Below are 27,314 nucleotides of genomic sequence, written 5' to 3' on the forward strand. Positions count from 1 at the left end.
TTATATACATTCGCGCATCATATAAAAAGTAGAAGTGCAATTCATACCCAATATATTCAATGCGTAAAATAGTAAATAGGTACACATAAATGATATGAAACTTCTATTCATTATTACTTCCAACTGTTATAAACTCGACTCGCCCGTGCACTCAGTTGCAAAGCTTTCTCCTACTCTATGACCCAAAACTAGACTTTACACTTGAGATCTATCTAGCATACATCATATATCCATCTTCCACTATGCTATCAAACTACTTAGAGCCTCTCTCTATTTATACAATCCCATGGTCCACTAGCCATGGGTAGATCTCTACAGGCGACTTTACAATCACAAAATTAAATGCGGACAACCCTATGACTCTTTTACAAGCTCCGCGCCCACAAAATGTGGAGTCTTTTCATCGGAATTACAATTTTTGACCAAAATCTGGGCTCTAAGCCCCAAAACTTCCCTTGGGGGATCCCGCGCCCAACAATGTTAATATGGATTGATTGTGTAGATGAGATAGCCTCCCTTGAACTTCATTGAGGTATGTTGATTGTGTTTATATTTGGCTTATCTATAATGGTATGTTTGCAGAAAGTAGAAGATCAAGATGACTAGTAGAATGGGGGACTACAGTTCATGTGATTCTCTCTACAAATCATATGAATGACATAGTGATGAGAACTCCCATGACATAGCAGATGCATTGAGAAGTTTGAAAACAAAAATCAGAATTTGTAAGGAAGATAATGACAGGATCAATCAATCACAAGAAATAATTTCCAGAGCACAAGAGAAACAAGTAGAAGTTAATGCATTCATCCTTTAGAGTCTATTAGATTCACAAAGACATGGGTCACTTAGAATCATCCATGGATAGGAGGAAAGGGTGAATGGGGCATATGGCAGTAGCTCTCAATCAATATACATGTTTGACAGGGATGACATAGTCAGAGATGGTAGGTTCTTGGATACACTTAACAACAAGGGTAATTATGACTGTGGGTTTTATTCTAGTTCTAGTTTAGAGAGAGATCATCATCATTGTCGTCACCATATGTATAGGAGGAGTGAAAAGTAGTGCTTTCCAGAGGAGTTGAAAATAGCAAAGCATCCTACATTTGATGGATAAATGAAGAAGTCACAGGATACAGAAGCTTGGTTACTTGGGATGAATAAGCTTTTCAGATTACATAATCATTTAGAAAATATGAAGGTCGTGATATCTACTTTCAATATTAAAGAGAAAACATACATTTGGTGGGAATATGTGAAGAATGTCTGAGGCATTCGGGAAGAGGATCTGACTTGGAGTGAGCTCGAGAACATTTTTAGGAAGAAGTATCTATCTGAAAGATACTATGACGACAAGGCAAAGGAGTTCTATGAGTTGAAAATTAGATCTATGACCGATGAAGAGTATACTAGCATATTCTTGGAGTTGTTGATATATGTGCCTTATCTTAAGGAAGAGAAAGAAAAGATTCAGTGATTCGTCAGTGGGTTGTCGGTATCCTTCAATAACATGATTGAGTTTAATGAGCCTAGGTCATTGGAGGAATCCATAAGAAAATTGAACCACTATTATGAGCAATCAAAGCACAAAAATAATTCTAAGAAGGATTGGAAAGGTAATGAGAAGAATAAAGGAAAGTGGGCAAGGAAGAGAGGAAAACCTCAGGATACAGATGACAAGGAGAATGCAGTGCCATACAAGAGGTTCAATGTGGCTGACAAAGGATATGGATTTTAGTCTAAGGAGCATAACAAGGGTGATGGAAAGAAGACTTTGCAGTGTTGGGCTTATGGTAAGGATCACTGTAGGATATATTGTCCACAACATCAGGGTGGCAGACCGCAAATTTACATTGCTCAGGAGGCACAGATGGTTGAGGATGTTGGACAGAGTGTTCCTCAGATTTATGTAGCAATGGATAATAGGCAGTTTGATCATCAAACATCTAGTATTGAGATGGAAGGTAAGCTTTGTGATTAAATTATTTCTATTTTGATTGAAACTAGATCTAACTATAGTTATATCAGTCTTGACTTGGTGGATAAGGTTGTGTTTCTTGAATAAAGAAGTACATGCAGAGTCTTAGTTGGTGCAATTGGCTATAGGTACTTAAAAATATTTCATCATTGTGTAACAACTTGCACATTTGAGTTGAACGATATGTCTACATCAGCGCACGTAAATATGATTCTGTTGGGATCAGATAGCATGTTGTTGAGTATGGATTCGTTGTATATTCACAGGACTAAGGTATATTGATATGATAAGGCTATTGAGTGCTTGGATGATAAAGGAGAGAAGAGAATCTTGCAAGGTAAGAAGAAGCCTACATTGGTAAGAATGATTACATCTATGTAGGCAAAGTGTAGTAGTAAGAAAGGATGTGTATTGTTTGTAGTTCATATTTCTAGTAAGAAAGGGAAGGATGTTATGTTGAAGTCTTGAAGAGATATCCGGTTTCACAACAGTTTTAGGATGTATTTCCAACAGAGATTTCAGAGTTACCACCTCATTGGGAAGTGGACTTTTCTATTGAGTTGGTACTAGGAGAAACACCATCATCGAAGGAACTTTACAGGATGAGCATTGCAGAGTTAGTAGAAATGAAGCTACAATTGAAGGAAATGATTGATAAGGGATATATTAGGCCAAGTGTGCCACCTTGGGGTGCACTAGTATTGTTCATGAAAAATAAGGATGGTACTCTCAGGTTATGCATTGATTACATGTAGTTTAACAAGGTGATGATCAAGAACAATGCACCCTTTGCCGCATATTGATGACTTGTTTGATCAGTTGAAGTGAACAACAGTGTTCTCGAAGAATGATTTGGGATCAGGATATCATCAAGTATGCATCAAAGAAGAGGACATCTAAAATACAACATTTTGTACCAGGTATGGGCATTATGAGTTTGTTGTGGTTCCTTTTGGTTTTAGTAATGCTCCAACTACTTTCATGTGTTTGATGCATAGTGTGTTGTGTCCTTATCTAGACAAGTTTGTCATAGTATTCATTCATGACATATTGATATATTCTAAGAATGAGAAAGGGAATGCAAAACACTTAGTAGTCGTGTTGAGAATGCTAAGAGAGAATTAGTTGTATTCTGAGCTTCGTAAGTGCAGTTTCTTTAACACAAAAATTCATTCCTTGGGACATGTCATTTCCAAGGAAGGCATAACAGTGGACCCAAAAAATATCAAATATATCATGGAGTAGGCAACCCCTAGGAATGTGGATGAGGTTAGATCATTCATGGGACTAGAAAGTTATTACAGGAGGTTGATCAGGAACTTCTCATAGATTTCTTATCCTATTACTTCCTTGCAGAGAAAAGGAAAGAAGTTTGAATAGACCGAGGAGTGTGTAACTAGTTTTGAGCAACTGAAGTAGTTTCTTACAAATGCTCCAATCTCAAATACTGTAGATCAGATAAATATTTTGTGGTATGTATAGATTCTTACAAGAGAGGACTTGGTGGAGTCCTGATGCAAGAAGGACATATAGTACGTTATGAGTCAAGGAAATTGAATGAGCACGAGAAAAATTACGTGACTCATGATCTTGAGTTAACAGAAATCGTTCATGCATTAAAGATGTGGAGACACTATCTGCTTGGCAAGAGGCTCATTTTGATGAGTGATCATAGTGGGATGAGATACTTATTTGACCAACCTAATCTGAATGCCAGACAAGCTAGATGGTTGGCCACACTCAGTGAGTTTGATTTCAAGATCAGGTACATTAAGGGTATTGAGAACAGGGTTGCATATGCTCTTAGTAAAAGAGTATAGGTGAATCATATTGCAACAATGATCTCTTATGGGACAAACTTGCAATAATGGATCTTGCAGGAAGGAAAATAGGATGACAGGTACCAATGTCTTAAGCAGAGGTTACAACAACAGGGTACAAGTGATTAGGATGTGGATTATCATCTCACAAAATATGGTTTGGTAAGATTTAGAGATAAGTTGTATGTGCTAGATAACAACAAGATCAAGAATATTATCTTGAGGGAATTTCATATGAAGCCATATTCAGGTCACCCAGGATATCAAAAGACATTGAAAATGGTTAATAAGTTCTATAACTTACTGAACTTGAAGAAAGAGGTGGTTGAGTATGCTATGGAATTTTTGGATTTTCAGCAGGTAAATCATAGTGTCAGCATCCATGTGGGTTATTACAGTCGATTCTGATTCCAAAGTGGAAATGGGAGGTCATTTCCATGGATTTCATTATAGGTTTGACAAGGACATCAAAGCAACATGATTCTATTATGGTTGTGATCGACATGTTAAGTAAGGTAGCACCCTTGATTATAGTTAAGTCTACTAATTTAGTTAGGGAGGTGAAGAAAATAAAAGAAAATAGGAGAAAAGGAAGGTGAAGAGACACAAAATTGCATGAGAGGGAAATTGAAGTAAAAATAGAGGAAAATGAAGAAATTAGAGGCCTCAATGATAAAAAGGCTTTTGAGGATCAGTTGCTAGTATTTTGTCAGTTTAGTTTTGGAGCTCTCTTCTATAATCTCATTCTCTCAAACTCTTGCACACTTGGAGTATTCTTGGAGCACTTTGGCATACATTGGATTTGGAAAAAGAAGGCAAAGGAAAGAAGGAAAGCACAAGGGAATAGGTGGATCATCAACTACATCTGGATTACTTTGCACGTAACAAGATGCATGTGATATTTCCTTGTTGATTTATGGATGAATGGCATATGCACGTGGTTTTGTGGTTATGTGTTGTCATTGACATGGAAGATTGCCTATATTAACAGTGGTTTTAACCTTGCCTTGTAATTTCCTGTATGGCCATGGTGTTGTGGGGTTTTCCATTTGATTGTTTTCTTATTGGTGCTCATAATTCCTTATGGCTTTGGGTTGGAAAAAATATTGTGAAATCCTTGGAACAACTTGGGTTGAGTTACTAGTCCTGGAGCCTAGGTTGGGAAAAACGCTCTGGAGCCCTTAGTGGGTTGAGTTACTAGTCCTTGGAGTCAGGTTGAAAAAACACTATGGAGCCCTAAAAGGTTGTGGGTTGAGTTACTAGTTCCTGGAGCCCTGGACAACTTGAGTAGAGACCATTCTGGTTGGTGTTACTGATGTCCGACCGTGAGGTGGAATCACTGGTTAAGGGTTGAGGTGGTTGGCTTTTGGAAGCCCTAGTTTGGTTTATTCCCTGAGATCTCACATTCACGCTTGTAATAGGGTGCGATGGTGATTGGATGAAAGAGATATTTGATTCAACCCAATTTATGGCTGAGTGGTACGTGGAAGTGCCTGACTTGGTTGATATTTTCATATTTTAATAAGAGTTATTTCCCTACTTTGATCCATGTATATTTGTAGTGATTATATTGTTGTTATTATGGTTTGGTTTCCATAGTTCATATTATGGTTATTTTCTAGTTATATGATGTTTAAATGATGTGTATCATCTATGGATCTTGCCATGAATTGGTTAGCTATTGATCAGTTGATGGATGTGTGGACTAATAAGTGTTTTCGCAACTATGTGGAGAGGGCATAGGGTCTTCTTGGTGATTCTAAGATGAATTTCAGACTTTTATGATCAGATATGCATTCATGACTTGTAGCTTACATGTTTTCCATGTGTTTAATGAAATGTTTTATATGTCCTAGGCATTCTAGGTCAAGTTTCACCTTCAAGTTTGTATTTTAGCTTTGTTTTCATGTAATTAATGATTCTGAGAAGTCTTAGGTAGTTCTGAGCAGTGGTATGGAGTTTGACCTGGAATCATGGCTAAGATATCAGGATTGCACCCTCTAAGCTAGACATTTTGAGTCACAATCGCACTCACACAGTGTTGTGTGTGCGGGTGGAGGCCTTCAACCACATCCTTGCAGGATTGTGCATGCGATTGGAGGTTAATTTGTTTGAAAAGGAGCCCCAACTCAGGGGCTGGTCACCTAGGGTGATTCTTTGGCCCCTGAGTGTCCTTGTAGTCTTGAGGAATGTTGTGAGTTGTTAGTTGGTGTTCAGTTGTAGGCCTCACTTCCTTAATTAGATCTAGGAGGTCGCGTCATGTCATAATAACTCTCGTCTCATGTTTACCCTGGCAGGATGGTGAAATTAGGTAAATGTGGGAGGGGTGGTTACAGAAAAGTCCTCCACAATGCTCTTCTCAACATATTTCTCATCATTTTGTGCATGTCAATCATCATACACAACAAGCTCCATATTTTTATGTTGTGTATGCAAATAGGAGGAGTCTACTGTGCATGCTCATTGACGTACACAACATGCCCACTAGCGTGATGTGTAACACAATATTTACTATGTAAGACTGTCAGAATACATAGTAGGCTCTAGACCCTAGCATGTATGCAAGTTTGCATACATAATAAACCATTTTCCTACTGTGTATCTCAACAAGCATAATAAGGGAGCCTTGTGTATTCATGTTGGCATACATAGCAGGGCCTAGAGCCCCCCTATGAACCTGCTTCTTATTTTGGAGGATGGTTAAACCCATAACCCCCTAGCTACACAGTCTAGTTTGCAAGTAATATGCACAATTAGATTCACCTAACTTTTCTAGATAAGCTCTAAATCTCTGAGTCTCCTTGTTCGTGTCTGAATTCAGTAACAATTAAATTCCATAAAATTCATCATAATTCATCATTAGATATGAATATGTGTGTGTGTTTTTAGAGTGATTGGGAGGAATGATTATTATCCTCTCGACGTTGACATGTTGAACTCATGACTTTCAGTTTTATTATTATATAGCCTTAAGCCCTATAAAATATCTTATCCTTACCAACATGTTAAAGAGTGGAATGCTTTGTGTGTGTGTGTGTGTGTGTTTGTATATATATAGATATATATATAGATATATATATCGAATTTTTAATTATATAACATAAAAAATATCATTACTTATATAATTTACATATTTAATATATAATATTTATTAAACAATAAATATATTATTTATTAAAATTAAAATATAGTTTTATATTAAAATATATATATATATTATTTGTGGGGAGATTGCCAATTTCCATGTTATGAAGTATTGTGTAAATTATGAGATTCAAGGTTCAAATCCCCAATAGATTAAACGAAAAAGATATATATATATATATATATATAACTTCACTTTATAATATAAATTGACAAAATTAAATTTTATATGAAAATTCATTTAAAACATATTAATATCAATTTATTTCTTACAACTACCATATAAATTAAATGACTAATAAACCACGATTCAAATCTCATCGAATATGTGCTGCTATTCTTCTTCCATATTCTAATGTTGTTATTGCAAGTCAATTTATCACATAATGTCTATAATACATGGTAATCATATAGTTATACTTAAACTACCTTCAATGTAATAACATTGATCCTAGTGAAACAAGGCCACATGGTATGTTTAGAGACAACCGAATGCTATGTTTCCAAAGTCCCTCCAGCTATGGTATTATGTCTTGTTACAATGGGCCCAAATAAATTAACTTTGGACAAGTGATTGTCGATGTCAAATAATTATTGACATCAATAATCAATGATCATGGAACTTCAACTCCAGACGAAACCAAAGGTGATAGTGCTGCTCTTTTCTAGTCTCTTAGTGCTTCTCTTTTCTAGTCTCTTAGAAAGAGATGAAATGGATTAGTTCTTAAGGGTTCTTTCTTGTAATTTTCCAATAGGCGACTTATCTTAAAATAGGGAAATTTTTCAGGATATTAATTGTAAAGTTAAATAACATCAAATTAATCAGAAGTGGCAGACATTGCAGATTACGCAAATTAAGATTGCATTGTGGTGATATCTAGAATCATCGTAAAATCCAAGTATAATTTGGTTAGGATATTGAAAGGGAACTATTTTCATCTATTGTCGTTGTGCCTAGAACTTGTCCTATCCAAAATGTTTAGAGTTGTAAAAAATGTGTTTCATTTTTCTTGGAATGGACTAAAGTGGAATTGCAGAATAGAGTTTGGGTAGAATTGCTAGGCTTAATGTTGAAATACATCTACATTTGATTGGATGTATTCTATAAAATCTACTATGATTGGATGTATTCTATAAAATCTACTATGGTTGCATTTTGATAGAAATCAAAATGTTTTGGAAATTACATCAATTTTGTCCTAAAACAAATTTTGTTTTTAGTTTTGAAATGATAGGGGATGTAATCCATAAAATTTGTTGTGGTTGCATTTTGATAGGAATAAAAATGTATTGGAAATTGCATCATTTCTTTCCTAAAACAATTTTTTAATATGCTTTGAAATGATATGGGAATATCTAAGACAATATATTATGGAGAAGAGACAGAGGAATTTGAGGGCCTTTCTCAATGTTATAGAAGAAGGTTTTCCAAGGAGTCCTATGGATAAGGACTTGGAGATGGCAAAGGTGAATCATAGAACATGGAATTGGAGAGGCGTAAACATCTGTAACTAGAAGCTCATTAATGGCAAAGAAAGCTAGAAATCATGAAGTTATGGTGACAACATTAAAAGTAATCTTCAGCAGGAAGTGGTGCAAAGAAAGGAGAAAACCAGAGAAGTATGTGGCGATAATGAGGCAGATGTTGTAGAATCAACTCATTTAAATCCCAATGAAGAGGTTAGTTATGCTAAACCACTTAGAAGTAGCAAGGATCACAAAGGCCAAATAATTTGTAAGATTAGTCGAAAGAATGTTGTTTCAATTATGTTGTTGCCATATAGACACCTGTCTCTATGTAGGGACCATGAAATGGCATTGGATACATGTCAGGTTGGCCATGCTATAAAGAATACAAACTATGAAAGTCTACATATCATGAGCTATTTTTTTAGCTTATGTGTTTTTCTCCACTTAAAAAATGCATAATCATATTATGCTAAAGACAAGTGCGAAAGTAGTATATTATTACTACTTTCGGGAAAGGCTATATTACTACTGTGACATATGTTTATGTTGGAATTCCATTACATTTGAGTTACTTATTACTCCTTACCTACGACAAAGAAGGGACTATAGCGATCGATATATTGTTGACAAGTATTACATCTATTTGACCTATCACTGTGTTTTAATTTTAGCCAATGTTTTAATAAAAATGTTTTGGCGAACAAAATTTTATTGAAAGTTACAACTTGGACGTCTTATTGCTCGCGATAATGTATGATTTTTTTGATACGGATAAATGGTTTGGAAGGTTTTGAATTTAATTAGATGTAGTTTAATGCTAGTATGGTTTCAACATTAATTCAAAAACATTTAATGTTCACCTACATATTTTCCATTTTTCTAATCATAATCTAAAGGGTGTGCTGCAAAGGGTGTGGTGTAACCCGTTGTTGGCATGTCGATCATATATCAGGTTTCTCGTAGTTGTTAAAAGTTGCTAAAACTTAGATTCTATAACAACAACCTGTTGGGAGAAGGAGTCGACAACCTACCGAGAGAAGGAGACGATGAGATAAATATATGTGTTTGCTCTACCGAGAAAGAACCCTACACTATCTAGAATTTTCGTGAAGTGGGCACGATGCCAATCCCTATTCATCTCTGCTTTAGGAAAGGCTACCCCATCCCTCTTTTAGGAACAACTACCCTATCTCGTTGCAAAGTTTACTGGTTTTCTTTGAGCAGCTCCAGAAGAAGATGGACCATACAAGGAGATAAATCTTCAAATAACATCATTGAAGCACTTTAATCAAGTAATGCAAACATTTATATATTGTGAGTACTTTTACTAGCCTAACTGTGTATCTATTTGCAATAAAACATGTATAATTTTTTTTTATCATTGAGTATATAAAATTCACTGAACATATATCTATAAATATATATACACAATTGAATAGCATATGCAGTGTGATTATAAGAGCAATATTGTTAGTACACTAGGGATTCCCTAATGTACATAGGGGCCTCATCCTCATCCTCAATTTCACTTGAGATGCCCACCCATATAGTAATCATCTATAACCTCCAAGTTCAAGGGTTCAATAGCTATAGGGTTGGTTCCATGGCTCTATAATATTTATGTGCCATTGTAATCAAAAGATTATGTGTTTCAGTGTCTAGGTCCCTTATAGGGATAGCTAGCAAGAACTTACATTGATGGCTAATAAGCATCAATTGAATGGTGACCCAAATATTCCTATTTGTATGTCCATACTTGGATTGAATATAATAATAGGGCTAATTTCTACTTAAGGAAACAACAATAATAGACCAAACAGACCCATCTTAGAAATATTTTGAAATCATTTCATTAACAGAGTTCAAGAAGGAAATTGATCTGAATAAATACATAATTTTTTGAGCAGATTTCATAGAATCAGATGAGATGCATGGATTCAATGTAAAAGGGAATAGTCTGAGTGCCATGTCAAGAATCAGAATCAATGCTTAAATATGAATGGTGGCTTGCACCACTGTAGACTAGAACCTAAACCGATAAAAAGAAGTTGAACTATTATGAAGAAATTATATATATTTAAAAGTAGAAGGCTCAAAAATTTCCACAGACTCATAAATTTGAGGAATCTAAAAAGATCCGATAAAAGGAACTTGAAGGATTATGAAGAAATTATATATATATATATATATATAGATAAATATATATATAAGTAGATATATATAAGTAGAAGGCTCAAAAATTTCCACAGATGGATATAACTTTGAGGAATCTAAAAAGATTAATTTTGCAGCTAGTTCAAGAAAACAATAAATGAATAAATAAACTTCGATATGAGAAATTAACTTGTAGAACAGTTTACCTTTTTTACATTTTAAAATAACAGTTTTTACTTTTTAAAATAAATTATTTGTAGAACAGATGACAATTTTTACATTTTAAAATAACAGTTTTTACATTTATAAATTACTTGGTGGGGATCACAAGAATAATCTGTGTGGCTATTATTGCACAAATGATCTGCAGTAACTTTCAGAAAGTATGTCTTATTGAAACATTTCGTAATTCTCGCCACTCATAAGAGGAAGAGTGATTATATTGATGCAACATGGGTTGCATACTATCGACTTTAAGTAGAAGGGGGCACGTGGTGCATACATGCCCAACTCGAGCAGGAGCTCTACATCAAAAGATAAGACCAAAAAAAATACATATTACTGAGAGTATTTTATATATATATTTTCAACTTCTTAATGATTTCAAAAAAAATTGTTTCAATCAAGCACATCCGTACCCGCACATCTGTACCAACGTCTTATAACAACGTGTGGAATAAATCTGTATTGAATGTCAATAGATCCAACTTCCAAAGTTGTGTACATCCAATTCTTTTAACCAGGTCAAGAGCCATGTATAAATAATACATTGATATAAAACAATCTCCAATTCTTTTAACCAAATCAGGATCCCTTATCAATAAAACATTGATGAGATCACTGTATCAATAAAATATTGATAAAAAAATAGAAATACTCTTTGATACTGATGCAGAATATAGCTTAAATGATTATGAACAAAACATAATAGGTTAGTATTTTTTACCCTGTTTCAAAATTACATGGGATACTTCAAAATTTAAAGGAAGAACCCAAATGTGTATAATTTATTTCTTTACTGTTATTCACAGTAATATTCGGTGCATTCAAACATCATAGGATAATATTCGGTGCATTCAAAAATCATATAATAATGGTACTGTGTTTTCATATTTCATAGGCAAGTGGATCTAGTGTGAAAAATGACAAAAATATAATTTATTTCTTTACTGCTATTTACAGTAATATTCGGTGCATTCAAATATCATATGATAATATTCGGTGCACTCAAAAATCATATGATAATGGTACTGTGTTTTCAAATTTTATAGGCAAGTGCATCTAGTGTCAAAAATGACAAAAATAATTTACACTTCAAGCAATTCCAGTGACTGCAATTTCATAAAAACTTAACCATAATGTCTACAACATTACACATAACAGGCAATACTGCAGGAATTGCCGCTACGTAGTTGCCTTGTTTTTCTATTCTATTTTGTGAATTCTTTCCAGTGTCCATAGTAGGGATAGAAATAAAAAAGTATTTTAAAGATAGAAATAGGAAAATATATTAAAAATAACATGGAAAAACCATAAAAATAAGGGTTTTAAAAATTGTAATATACATTGACAGAGTTAAAAATAAATTTGGTGGGGTTTTTAAGTGTTTTTTTAAGATTACTAAGTAAAACCCCGCATCCAAATTTTTTTTAAACGAAGTATTTAACAAATTTGATTACGTACCATTTCTATATTTGTTATTCCGACATTGAGACCATCACCAAACCATAGAGGTAAAATCCACCGGATTTTCGTCGTAACCTAAGCGGCAGTCGTTTAGTTGAATGTCTCCGGAAGTGCCATTGCATATCTGAACAAGCCTGGTCTTCGTCGTAGATGGGCACCGATGACACTCATAGTGCTCTAGATTTGCTAAGCACTGGACAAGACCATAAACAATACTATTGGACTATATGATATTTTTTTAATTGAGGTTGGTATGTTTTTAATTGAGATTTCAATGATTTATTTAAAGAAGATTGAAAATATGGATTAGTATAGATTTATTTTAAGTACGGATTATATTTACTAGTCAATATTTGGAAATAACAACCCATGAACTAAACTCATAGTCCCAAGTCACCAAGTCCACATGTTTTAATAATTAAAAAATGATTTTTCAAATCACAAATGGCGAGAATTCAAGAAGCATCCATCTAATCACAAGTAATTTTAGAGTCCTAAAATGACTTTGCAAGCCACAAATGGCGAGAATTCAAAAAACATATATCTAATCACAAGTAGTTTTAAAGTCCTAAAATCATCCATATAATCACAAAATGTACGAAAAGCATCCATCTTAATGTCTTATATGATATTCTTTTTTAGTTGAGATCAAATCGTCCACATGTTTTAATAATTAAAAAATGATTTTTCAAATCACAAAGAATTCAAGAACCATCCATCTAATCACAAGAATTTTAGAGTCCTAAAATGACTTTGCAAGCCACAAATGGCGAGAATTCAAAAAACATCTATCTAATCACAAGTAGTTTTAAAGTCCTAAAATCATCCATATAATCACAAAATGTACGAAAAGCATCCATCTTAATGTCTTATATGACATTCTTTTTTAGTTGAGATCAAATCATCCACATGTTTTAATAATTAAAAAATGATTTTTCAAATCACAAAGAATTCAAGAACCATCCATCTAATCACAAGAATTTTAGAGTCCTAAAATGACTTTGCAAGCCACAAATGGCGACAATTCAAAAAACATCTATCTAATCACAAGTAGTTTTAAAGTCCTAAAATCATCCATATAATCACAAAATGTACGAAAAGCATCCATCTTAATGTCTTATATGATATTCTTTTTTAGTTGAGATCAAATCGTCCACATGTTTTAATAATTAAAAAATGATTTTTCAAATCACAAAGAATTCAAGAACCATCCATCTAATCACAAGAATTTTAGAGTCCTAAAATGACTTTGCAAGCCACAAATGGCGAGAATTCAAAAAACATCTATCTAATCACAAGTCACAAGTAGTTTTAAAGTCCTAAAATCATCCATATAATCACAAAATGTACGAAAAGCATCCATCTTAATGTCTTATATGATATTCATTTTTAGTTGAGATCAAATCAATGTTCCCATATGATTATCATATTTTTTATATTATTTTAAGTTGAGGTTAAATTAATGGTTTTATATGATATTTTTTTAATTCAAGTTAGTATGTTTTTAATTGAGATTTCAATGATTAAGTTATTTTAAAAAGATTGAACCTATGGATCTGTATAGATCTATCTTAAGTACAAACTATATTTGCTAGTCCACACTTGGAAATGACAACCCATGCACTAAACTCGTAGCCCAGAGTCACCAAGTCCACATGTTTTAATAATTAAAAAATGACTTTTCAAGTCACAAATGGCCAAAATTCAAGAAGCATCCATCTAATCACAAGTAGTTTTAAAGTCCTAAAATCATCCATACAATCAGAAAATGTACGAAAAGCATCCATCTTAATGTCTTATATGATATTCATTTTTAGTTGAGGTCAAAACAATGTTCCCATATGATTATGATATCTTTTATATTTTTTAAGTTGAGTTTAAATTAATGGTTTTATATGATATTTTTTAATTGAGGTTGGTATGCTTTTAATTGACATTTCGAAGATTAAGTTATTTAAAGAAGATTAAAAATATAGATATATATAGATCTATTTTAAATACCAACTATATTTCTTAGTCAACATTTGGAAATGGCAACCCATGCACTAAACTCATAACCCAGAGTCACCAAGTCCACATGTTTTAATAATTAAAAAATGACTTTTCAAGTCACAAATGGCGAGAATTCAAGAAGCATCCATCTAATCACAAGTAATTTTAGAGTCCTAAAATGACCTTGCAAGCCACAAATGGCAAGAATTCAAAAAACATCCATCTAATCACAAGTAGTTTTAAAGTCCTAAAATCATCGAGACAATCACAAAATGTACGAAAATCATCCATCTTAATGTCTTATATGATATTCTTTTTTACTTGAGGTCAAATCAATGTTCCCATATGATTATCATATTTTTTTATATTTTTTTAAGTTGAGGTTAAATTAATGGTTTTATATGATATTTTTTTAATTGAGGTTGGTATGTTTTTACTTGAGATTTCAATGATTAAGTTATTTAAAGAAGATTGAACCTCTGGATCAGTATAGATCTATCTTAAGTACCAACTATATTTGCTAGTCAACACTTGGAAATGACAACCCATGCACTAAACTCATAGCCCAAGTTGTAAGACAATCAACTGGAAACCAAATAAACTGTATATTAAATGATCTCAAAGAATTATGTACATGTTGTACATATAAATACATATAGGAAACAATTGAATTAGTTCCCGGGAGTTCTTGGACTCCAATAACTACCCAAACTGACCCAAGGTTTGATCTAGGTGGATATTGGTGGCCACCTACCAAGTCCACTTGGAACCCCACCATTGTTTCTTTCAACTTTTCAGTTTCCTTAATTGTAGCATAGTTTACTATTTTTAGTATCTTTTTCGTGTCCTGAACTTCCGGAGCTGTTTTGAGGCCCTAAACAACATTTTTTGGGAAAACTTAGAGCAACATGGGTCCATGGACCAACGTTGCTCTTCCCAAAGTTGTAGTTCTCAGATAGATATTTCTAGTGAGATATTGTGCGCGTCAAACGAAGATCGTATGCCAAAGTTACGACCCCGGGAAATTGATGTACCAACTTACCCAAACAGGGCCCACAATTTGGCGTTTCATCTTCTAGGGTTAGGTTTTTGGATGTTTAGGGTTTTCCATTGTTTCTCAACAATAAATAGGCTTTCGAGCCTCATTGTAACACAGTTCATAGGCATGTAGCCGCCACATCTCTTCTCAGAGATAAGCTACCATCACCATAGCTGGTTATTTCCATTCTTGTTTGTAAGCATATTTCTGCTGCATCTCTGTGTTTATGGTTATCTCTGTAATTTGTTGCATTCCTGTTTAAATTCAGATCAATGGTATCAGAGTGGTTTGCTTTTTCTTTGTTTTTCTTTGCATGTCCCCAACGAGGTCGGGATATTAGTTAGGGCTTGAATTGGTCGAACCTTTGCAAGACCAGCCTTGTAAATCTCGACGGCATCCCATGGCGGATGAAAAGAAAGATGAGGGGGCAGGAGATCCTATCAAAATCTTGCTCGAAGAAGCCCTCGAGCGACAAAGAAATGCGATGATGGACAACTTTACCCAGATCCTTCAACGGTTACCCAGGGGCGACGCATGAGCTTCCAATAGCTACTCTGGAAATGCCACACCGTTTAAGGTACAATTTAATTTTGAAATCCCCATATTCGAGGGTCAGATAGACACAGATGCCGTCGATAAATGGTTAAATCTGATAGAGGGTTATTCTTCTGTTCATGATTTTTCCAATCGGGAAAAGATTATTTTCGCTCTTCTCAAAGCAACCCCAAACATTAAGGACTAGTGGGAAACCTACTGCGAGGAGAAGGATGAAAGTACAGGATCACTATTTTCATCTGCACCCACCTGGGATTCATTCTGAAATGCCATAAAGGAGTAGTACTACCCTTTCAGAAGATATGAGGATCAATACATAAAGTGGACCACACTGCGGTAGGGAAGGGACCAAGATGTGCCGGATTTTACCAATATTTTCCATACCCTTCGTACAAAGTTAGGTATCAAGGATTCGGAGTAGCATTTGGTACTCAAATACCATGGATGCTTGCACAAGTACATCCAGGAAGAAATAGAATTCCTGAACATCCCCTCGCTCGACACAGCATACTCATATGCCGTCAAGGTCGAGAAAAAGTTTAAACAGAAGAAGCGAGACCTTGGATCTACGAATCTGAAGCAAGCAAAAGGTGCCCCAAAACCACAAAACAAAGGACAAATCCCAAACGGGGTGACCCAAGACAACCTGCCAAAGCTGCAAGCAAAGAACAACGTCGTGAAGCCGAAAAAGGACATAGGAAAGTGGTGTGAGTTCCATAAGAGCTCCACTCACAACACAAGTGAGTGTCGGGCCAAGCAGTCACTGGTGGCTGAGCTAAAGGTTTCAGAATCAGATGCATGTTCTGACTCTGAGTCAGAACCCGACAAGGGGAATGACAAAGGGAAGCAAATTATCGATGCGGAGCCCAACACCACTGTTGCCACCACAAAGATCCAGAAGGAGGAACTTGAAGATCCAGAGGAAGAGGAGCGTCTCTTCCATTGCCAGATGTGGGTAAAGGGCTCCCCACTACAGTTCATTGTCAACAAAGGGAGCCAAAAGAACCTCATTTCGGTAGAGGTTGTGAAGCGGCTAGGCTTACTGGCCACAACACATCCACAACCGTACACCATAGAGTTGCTTCACCAAGGATGGGATCTTGGCATGAGCTAGCAGTGATGCCTTCCATACAACATCAAGGCCTTCACGGATGAGGTATTGTGTGACATTGCTACCCTTGAAGTTTGTGATGTATTATTAGGACAACCATACTTGTGGAAGTGACATGCTGTGTATGAATCAAGGCCCCGTGTTGTTATTATTACTTTAGGAAATAAGTTATATAGGATACTAGAGGTAGCATTGCCTACCACCATCTCCTTGGTTATTGCAAAACAATGAAGTAAGCTCATTTCCAAAACAGGGAAATTTTTTTTCCTGATGATATGCCCTCAAGGAAAGAAGAAGACGGTGGCCACGACCTCCAGACAGGGCCCCTTCGCACGACAATTACAGATGGACAAGGTCATGGAGGAGTATGAGGACATCTTCACCTCCCCTACAGGGGTTCCTCTGCACTGTCAGGTCAAGCACTCCATTGATATTACCCCAGGTGCGTCATTGCCCAATGGACCAATCTATCGGTGCTCCGTTCTAGAGAACAATGGAATCAAGAGGCAGATTCAGGAGCTGCTGCAGAAAGGTCACATCCATCTAAGTTCATCACCCTATGGGAGCCCGATCGTGTTGGTACAAAAGAAGGATGGGACTTGGAGACTCTGTATTGACTATCGGGCGCTGAAGAAGATCACTGTCCGTACCCGATCCCACGGATTGATGACCTCCTAGACCAATTGAAGGGGGAAAAATATTTCAGCAAGATCAATTTGAAGTGAGGATATCACCAAGTACCAATCAAGCCCTCCAATGTGTGGAGGACTGCCTTCAAAGCTAAGGAGGGCCTTTTTGAATGGTTGGTTATGACTTTCGGATTGATGAATGCTCCTACAACCTTCATGAGGCTAATGGACGACATCTTGCAGCCATTCACCAACGAATTTGTAGTGGTATACTTGGATGACATCCTGATCTTCAGCCAGAGTTGGGAAGAGCACCTCCACCACATCCGACAGGTTCTCCAAACACTGTGGCAACACAATTTATGTGCCAATTTGGAGAAATTCACTTTTGGCATTACCTAGGTTCAATATTTGAGATACATTATTGATGAACAGGGGGTGCATGTGGATCCAGCCAAGATCCAAGTCATTCGAGATTGGCCATCTCTAATCACTCTGACAGAGCTCCGCAACTTTCTAGGTCTTGCCAACTTCTATCACAGGTTCATGTTGGGATTTTCTCATATCACTTGGCCCTTGAGTCAAGTCACCAAGGGAGGAGCGAAAGAAAAATTCTTTTGGTCTGAATCTCAACAAAAGGCATTCACAGAGTTGAAAGATCGCCTCTGCATGACACCAATGCTCACACTACCAAACTTGCAACAACCATTTAGGGTCGAGACAGATTCCTCTGACTATGCTATTTGGGCAATCCTTACTCAACACGGCCATCCAGTGGCATAGCACAGTGAGACAATTTCATACACAGTCCCGAAGTATCCCACTTATGACAAAGAGATGTATTCCATTGTGCAGGCATGCTGACAATGGAAGCATTACATTTTGGGGAAGGAAACAGTCATCCACGTAGACCACTGACCCCTGCAGTTCATACAGACCCAAGGGAAATTGCAGAATGATCTCCATCAGAAGTGGTCCACATACCTGCAACAGTTCCATTTGAATATCAAGTATAAGAAGGGTAGCACCAATAATGTTGTAGATTGCCTCAGTTGACCATCGATCATGGTGTTAACCACTGTGCTCAACTCTTGAGGGCACGAGACTTCTGATTAGCCACTTCTCTACAAAAGCGACCCAGAATTCAGCCACACATACCAAACGCTCTTGGAGGCTCAGGATGTTCTAGATTTTCACCTCCAAGATGCCCTGTTATGCCACCTGGGTCACCTTTGTGTTCCTTCAAGCGAGCGTGCTAAGATGATTTGGGAAGCACACTACAGTCGGGATGCTGGGCATTTCGAGGTCAAGAAAATGGTGGCAGTACTGCAGAAGTATTTCTATTGGCCGAATCTTCGACAAGATGTCAGGAAGTACATCAGATCATGCACTGCCTATGCCATTGCCAAACCGACCATTAAGGAGCAAGGCCTCTATACCCCATTGCCTACCCCTAGTCGACCTTGGGAATTCATCTCCATGGATTACATGTGAGGCCTCCCTTCCACTAAGCATGGAAACAACTGTGTTTTTGTGGTCATCAACAGGTTCTCGAAGATGGCCATTATGGTAGCCTACAAGAAGAATATCACAACAGAAGCCACTACTAAACTCTTCTTTGAACAAGTGTGAATACACTTTGGGATCCCACAGTCTATCATCTCAGATCGGGACATCAGGTTCCTCAGTACATTTTGGTCCCGTATCTAGTCGATGCTGGACACCAAACTCACTAAGTCCACAACCTTCCATCCTCAAACTGATGGCCAGACAGAGGTTGTCAACAGGATGATCGTACACATTCTGTACATGTACAACTCAAAGCATCCATGCACATGGGATGAGAGCCTCCCCTATGTTTAGCACAGCTACAATCGGGCTCTCCATAGCTTGACTGGCCACAACCCTTTTTAGGTGGGATTGGGATTCTAGCCACTATGTCCCATTGATATGGCCATGCCATTTACAATTGCTCACATAGATTCAACTCATGTCTAGTCTGAAATAGATAAGGAAAACAACTTCATTGAGCACATCCAACATATTTGTAAGTAGGTCCATGACATTCTGGAGAAATCAAATGCCAAGTACAAGCAGTGACATGATCAACATCGGGTTCCACACAAGTTTCAGGTGGGTGACAAAGTCTGGTTGCATTTGCAAAAGGCACACCTTACCAGATCCTATCCGAAACTTAGACCACTCTGATATGGTCCTTACACCATTACCAAGGCTATGGGAGATAATGTGTTTGAGCTCAGCATTCCCCCATTCCTTGGCCTGCACCCAGTGTTCAATATGGACCGCCTTCGGCCATAATTTCCACCATTACTAGACACATCCGACATTGCAGAATAGCTCACACCAATAGAGTTAAATCCATATTGCATGGAACAAGCTGCAAATGATCAGATCATGGACACACAGATCAAGCACACTCGCCAGCAGAATATCCAACTGTATCGAGTTATCAAAGAAAGCCAACTCCTTCACGAGGGCAAGTGGCTCACCAGGGACCAAGTTCAACAGAGGTTTCCTCATCTCATGGAGAAACTCAATGCAATGGGGACCATTGCTTCCTAAGGGGGGAGGAATGATCCAGGTGGATATTGGTGGCCACCTACCAAGTCCACTTGGACCCCCACTATTGTTTCTTTCAACTTTTCAGTTTCCTTAATTGTAGCACAATTTACTATTTTTAGTAGTTTTTTGGGTCCTGAACTTCCGGAGTCATTTTGAGGCCCTAAACGACGTTTTTTGGGAAAACTGGGAGCAACAGAACTTTCTAATGAGATATTGTGTGGGTCAAACGGAGATCGTATGCCAAAGTTACAACCCCGGGAAGTTGATGTACCAACTTACCCAAACGGGGCCCACAGTTTGGCATTTCATCTTTTAGGGTTAGGCTTTTGGATGTTTAGGGTTTTCCATTGTTTCTCAACAATAAATAGGCCTTCGAGCCTGATTGTAACAAAATTCAGAAGCATGTAGCCGCCAAATATCTTCTCAGAGATAAGCTACCATCACCCTAGCTAGTTTATTTCCATTGTTGTTTGTAAGCATATTTCAATATTTTACATTAATGAAATGAAGTATTATTTCCATTGCATCTCTGTGTTTATGGTTATCTCTGTAATTTTTTGCATTCCTGTTTAAATCTGGATCAAGGTTAATCCCGAGGATTAGTTATCTAACAGTCCCCCCTTAATCCGAAGGGATATACCAAAGTCCAAGAACGAGAGCTCAAAATGCAGAAATGCATCTCAGCCAAGAGTTGAATGTCTCTCAATCAACTCTAGAACCTTCATAGTGGTTCTGAGAACAACAAAAAGTGTGGTTTTAAGGTGACCACAAACTCTGGAACTATCATAGCAGTTCCTCGAACAATTCCAAACATGGAAGTGCTCAATCAACTCAATCAACTCAAATCTGACTTAGGCTCACTTGACATCTCAAACTCGAACCTGTAGCAGACCATCCAATCAACTCAATCAACTCAAATCTGACTCAGGCTCGCTTGACATCTCAAACTCGAACCTGTAGCAGACCATCAACCATTCCCCCCTTGTCGGATACAAGGTGAGAAGTACTCTTCATTACTGCAAGGCTGCTCATCACTCTGGAACATTTTTTTCGATATGCCCTGTAAATCTTCTTGGTTGTTTTGGTCCAATCCCAAGAAGCAATCCATCTGAAATTTACCTTCTCTCTTACAGTAGACTTTTTTCTGGAACATCTATTTGTATGATGATTTCGCTTTCCGCAATGTTCACATGGGTGAAGATCAAAACACTGATCTTTCACATGTCCAACCCTGTTACATTGTTGGCATCTATAAACTTGTTTTGGAACGACACCGTCTAGAAATCCAACACTTTGGAATTGTATCGGTTTAGAAAAATCTGGTATGTGAAAAGATACATCCAGAATATCCTCTTTGTAACCCAAACCAGTTCTGTGTTTATTGTCTCTAATCTCTTCCCATGGCCTTATGAAAGTTTTGGGAATATCAGGCTTCTCATAAGAACTTTCAGTTGCATTTCCTTTTGTAGATTTTCGTAAAGGTTGCTGAAGTGGTTGTAAAACAGTTTCAAGAACAGGATCTTCAAGAGAAATTTTTGGTCCTGCAGAAACATTACTCTGATTATTTTCTAAATGATGATCTGGCTCAAACACACTATTATTCGGAACAAGAACAGGTTCAAAATTCTTCTTTTGCAGTTCTTCTTGCTGAAACTGGGTTTCTAGTTCCAAAAATTCAATTTTGCTTTTCGCATTTTGCAAATATGACTGGATGTCAGAGAGCATGTCCTTGCTGACTTGGACACTATTATGCATAGAAGATGACATTAAATTGTTTAATAATTATAGTAAATCATCGAGTTTTGCCATGTTTTTGAGAATTATTAAAACATGTGGACTTGAGAATTCAAAAAACATCCATCTAATCACAAGTAGTTTTAAAGTCCTAAAATCATCCGTACAATCACAAAATGTACGAAAACCATCCATCTTAATGTCTTATATGATATTCTTTTTTAGTTGAGGTCAAATCAATGTTCCCATATGATTATTATATTTTTTATATTTTTTTTTAAGTTGAGGTTAAATTAATGGTTTTATATGATATTTTTTTAATTCAGGTTAGTATGTTTTTAATTGAGATTTCAATGATTAAGTTATTTAAAGAAGATTGAAAATATGGATCAATATAGATCTATCTTAAGTACCGACTATATTTGTTAGTCAACACTTGGAAATGACAACCCATGCACTAAACTCATAATCGAGAGTCACTAAGTCCACATGTTTTAATAATTAAAAAATGACTTTTCAAGTTACAAATGGCGAGAATTCAAGAAGCATCCATCTAATCACAGGTAATTTTAGAGTCCTAAAATGATCTTGCAAGCCACAAATGGCGAGAATTCAAAAAACATCCATCTAATCACAAGTAGTTTTAAAGTCCTAAAATCATCCATATAATCAGAAAATGTATGAAAAGCATCCATCTTAATGTCTTATATGATATTCTTTTTTAGTTGAGGTCAAATCAATGTTCCCATATGATTATCATATTTTTTATATTTTTTTTAAGTTGAGGTTAAATTAATGGTTTTATATGATATTTTTTAATTGAGATTGGTATGATTTTAATTGAGATTTCAATAATTAAATTATTTAAAGAAGATTGAAAATATAGATAAGTATAGATCTATCTTAAGTACCAACTATATTTGCTAATCAACACTTGGAAATGACAACCCATGCACTAAACTCATAATCCAGAGTCACCAAGTCCACATGTTTTAATAATTAAAAAATGACTTTCAAATCACAAATGACGAATTCAAAAAACACCCATCTAATCACTTTGCAAGCCACAAATGACGAGAATTCAAAAACATCCATCTAATCACAATTAGTTTTAAAATCCTAAAATCATCCATATAATGTGATTGGTGCATCTCAACTGCTCACATTAAAGCTATCGCGTCAATTCCCACCTTACCATTCTACTTTCTATTGCGTGTACAGCTCATCTAACGGACAAATTGTACTTATTACATCCATATTTGTTTATTGGAAAATAATGTAACACTTAATTTCCACAACTTTTATGTTTCATGTGCGACTAGACCAAGTCAAATTTACATAAATTCTATGGGTTATTGTGAAAAGATATTTACCCTACAACAGCGCAATCACAGTGTAAATGGGCTAAGTCAAATTTACATAAACATAAAGTAGTTTATGAGAATTACATAAAGTAGTTTATGAGTTAATTGTTTATTTATTATTATTATGAATTATTACGAAAAGATATTTAATTTCTATTAACATAATTATATTATTGAATGTGAATGATATACATTAATAAATTTATATTCTATAAATATAATAATTAATAATTATGTTATTAATTATTATTATATTAACCTAATATTTTTATAAATTTAAAATAATATTATTGTATTTTTATTAAACATAAACATAGTATTAATATAATTTAAATCTAATACTAATATAAAATAGTGTATATTTAATAAATAATATTAAATCTTACAAAGAAATATTAAATCGAAATCGCACATAAAAATATTAATAGTTTAGTATTAATTAAAAAATAAGTTATTTACCAATATGGCTCTTGATATATACAAATAAATAATATAACAAGAAGCCATGGAGTGGCGTGGAGGTAATTGGTTTTGATCCTTATAATTATTGTCTAAAACCACACAAAAATATTAATAGCTTAGTATTCATTAAAAAATGAAGTTATTTAACAATGTGACTCTTAGATACATACAAATAAATAATATAACAAGAGGATGTGGATGTAATTGATTTTGATCCCTATAAAATATTTCATCTAGATTTGGTATTTGAATTTGACTTATGCAGAACCGTCTTTTTCATTTGAGAATAGGTTAAGTTATTTAACAATGTGACCCTTAGATACACACAAATAAATAATATAACAAGAGGATGTGGAGGTAATGGTTTTGATTCCTATAAAATATTTCATCTAGCTTTGGTATTTGACATATGTAGAACTGTCTTTTTCATTTGAGAATAGGTTAAGTTATTTAACAATGTGACCCTTAGATACATACAAATAAATAATATAACAAGAGGATGTCAAGGATGTGGAGGTAATTGGTTTTGATCCCTATAAAATAATTCATCTAGATTTGGTATTTGACATATGCAGAACAGTTTTTTCCATTTGAGAATAGGTTAAGTTATTTAACAATGTGACCCTTAGATACATACAAATAAATAATATAACAAGAGGATGTGGAGGTAATTGGTTTTGACCCCTATAAAATATTTCATCTAGATTTGGTATTTGACATATGCAGAACTGTCTTTTTCATTTGAGAATAGGTTTGACATGTAGATACAAATTTAGGTTGTAGAATATAATAGGTATAAAATTATAGAATTATTGGCTTAATCTTTTTGGTTTAAATAAATTTATCATGATTTTTTTTATTGGTAATTCATTTAATTGATTTTTTATAGGGTAATATATTTTGTATAATTATTGAATTGTATGTTTAGTTTAGAGATTAGATTTTAAATTTAATTTCATTAATAAATTATTAACGAGTTTTTTCAATAATTTAATTTCTTAATCCATAAAAGTGATATTACTAAAGAATCTTCAATTCTACCTAAAATTAAATAGAGAAATAATAACATTAAAGAGCCTAACAAAACATTCAAAATCAAACTTATGTTGACCAAAAACCTTATCATATAAACACAAATCCAAATCATTCTCCCCGGAAACAAAATATTGCAAGAAAAAAAATAAAGTTGAAAAAAAATATAATAAAAAAAGTTTATACCCATCAGATTACATATTTGAATCCTCCAAATTTATAGCAATAAATGTGCAGTGATAACTATGCTTATTGAGTCATTAAGCAAATATGAAATAAAAATTGAATCCGATCCATATCCTTGTACAATGGCACATACCTAAAACCAGATTATTAAGCCACATCAATTGCATGCGCAGATATAAAGTTGTTTCAATTGTATTAACCAAAGTCGTTTCATGGGCACCACTCGACCCACGAATTTTCCCACCGTTGTCGTTTTATTATCATTTCTTAATAGTCGAAGCAGTGGCGGGGACACGTATTTGGTATTTTTTAAGTCAAAGCAGTGTCAGGGATAGGTATTTGGCCATCAAGTTAGCCATGGTGGCGTTTCAATTAAAATTATCTATTGAGAGCAGGAAAATAATACAGTTCCTGGATTAATCTGGGCGCTCCACGGGGTTATTCGACTATATTCTGCTCACACTCACTCTTATTTATCCATTAAAAAAAAATCAACTAACCTCTAAATACAAATTTGAATATGAAATCTACACAATTTAAATGCTCCCAAAAGAATGGTAAGATACTAAATTTATTAAAATTTAATTAAAAATTATATCATTATATTCCTACCAAAAAAATCATAATTTAAAATAGATAAAGAAAATCACTCTTATGTTTTAAAGTAACTTTATAAAATATCATTTTTTCATAATCTTATCAGATTCAAATCCATTAAGTACTCAAAGTTAAGAAAAGTGAATCAATTAATATGTCAAAGTGAGAAAACATACTATCTCTACATTATTTCAATTGACAAGAAATAAGTGCTTTATGGGTTGACATTGTCTTTTCATTCATTGAATAATCAATGTAATATCTATTATTTATTTTTCAAATCATGGTGGATTGGTAGTTCGTTAGAGTAAATTAGGCTAGGCCTAGGATAAAACCTTTGAGTTGCCACTATACCACCAAGAGTATATCCGATCTGCCTATAAGACAAATATATTAGGAATATATGACTTAGCAAGAACATCATATATTGACTACTAACATAATAACTCACTAGGGCCACTTATTTCTTTAGCCACCTATTCTTCTAACATCATCACAATAGGCTTAACATTTCCTTTCGGGGAATCGAACTTAGGTGGAGAAGGAGTTAACAACCCATCTTAAACACTTGGTCTACCCTTACATGACGATTAATGTAATATCTATTATTAACAATCACATAATTAAAGTGAAAGGACAATAGCTTCTGTGGTAACTAATGGGTTTAATTCACCCTCCCACCACGTTCTACTCTCTTAAGACATGTTAGCCTCTGTGGTAAAAATTTGAACAAGTTGAAAATCCCGATGAGTAATTCCTCTAAGCCCAAATGGGATATCTTGATATTGAGGTGAATAAAAGTAGTTGTTGTGATTCAATATGAGGTCTTACCCATTCATTTTCAATTATGTAGCTATAATATGTACAAGAAAGATTTGTAGATTTGTGAATAAACTATATCAATATAGTTAATAATGAAAGACTTAAGATATTTTAGTATGGTTGAGAACAATAGATTATGGCTTTCCATTTTTCATGGTTGATTATGGTTAACCATGTTTCATTATTTTTACAGTTAGTTAACTTTTGTTACACATGTTATATCATGTGGAGCAATGATTGACTATGATTGACTTAAGCCAACCATGGTATGCTATTTTTTAATGTGGTTGATTATAGTTTACTATGGTTAACCATTTTTTACTATAGTTGAATTTAGTGTTACTTTGGTTGACTATATTTACAATTACTATGTTTCCCCATATTTTACTATGCTTGACAATGTTTTACTATTATTGACCATAGGTGACCATGTTTCATTATGGTTTATCATGTTTGACTATGGTTGATCATGGTTAAATTTAGTTTTATTTAACTATGTAAACTATCATTGCCTATGGTTAACTTTGGCTCTCCATGTTTGACTATGGTTGACCATGGTTGACCATCAGTGACCATATTAAAGTTAGTTGACTATGACATGGTTAAGCATGTTTTTGTATGTTTATCTTTGATTGACCATGGTTGTCTATGGTTGAACATGCTTGTCCACAATTCACTAAAGTTAAGTTTGGTTTGCTATGGCCAACATATGGTTGATTTTGTTTTGATGTTTCAGTTACAATGGTAAGCTTATGGTTGAATTTAGTTTACGTTTGGTATAATATGGTTGATTATAGTTTACTATGGGCTCATTGTCGTTTACTTTTGATTATTATGGTTGACTACATTCAACCATGTTTAACCATGGTTGACTAGGTTGATTATGATTCACTTTGGTTTGCCATAGCTAGATAAGGTTAGCCATGGTTGATCATTATTGATTGTGATTATTA

The sequence above is a fragment of the Pinus tabuliformis genome, chromosome 8 (genome assembly GCF_031772625.1).
Source record: "Pinus tabuliformis cultivar Carrire ecotype Pingquan chromosome 8, CPIR1, whole genome shotgun sequence".
Classification (NCBI taxonomy): domain Eukaryota; kingdom Viridiplantae; phylum Streptophyta; class Pinopsida; order Pinales; family Pinaceae; genus Pinus; species Pinus tabuliformis.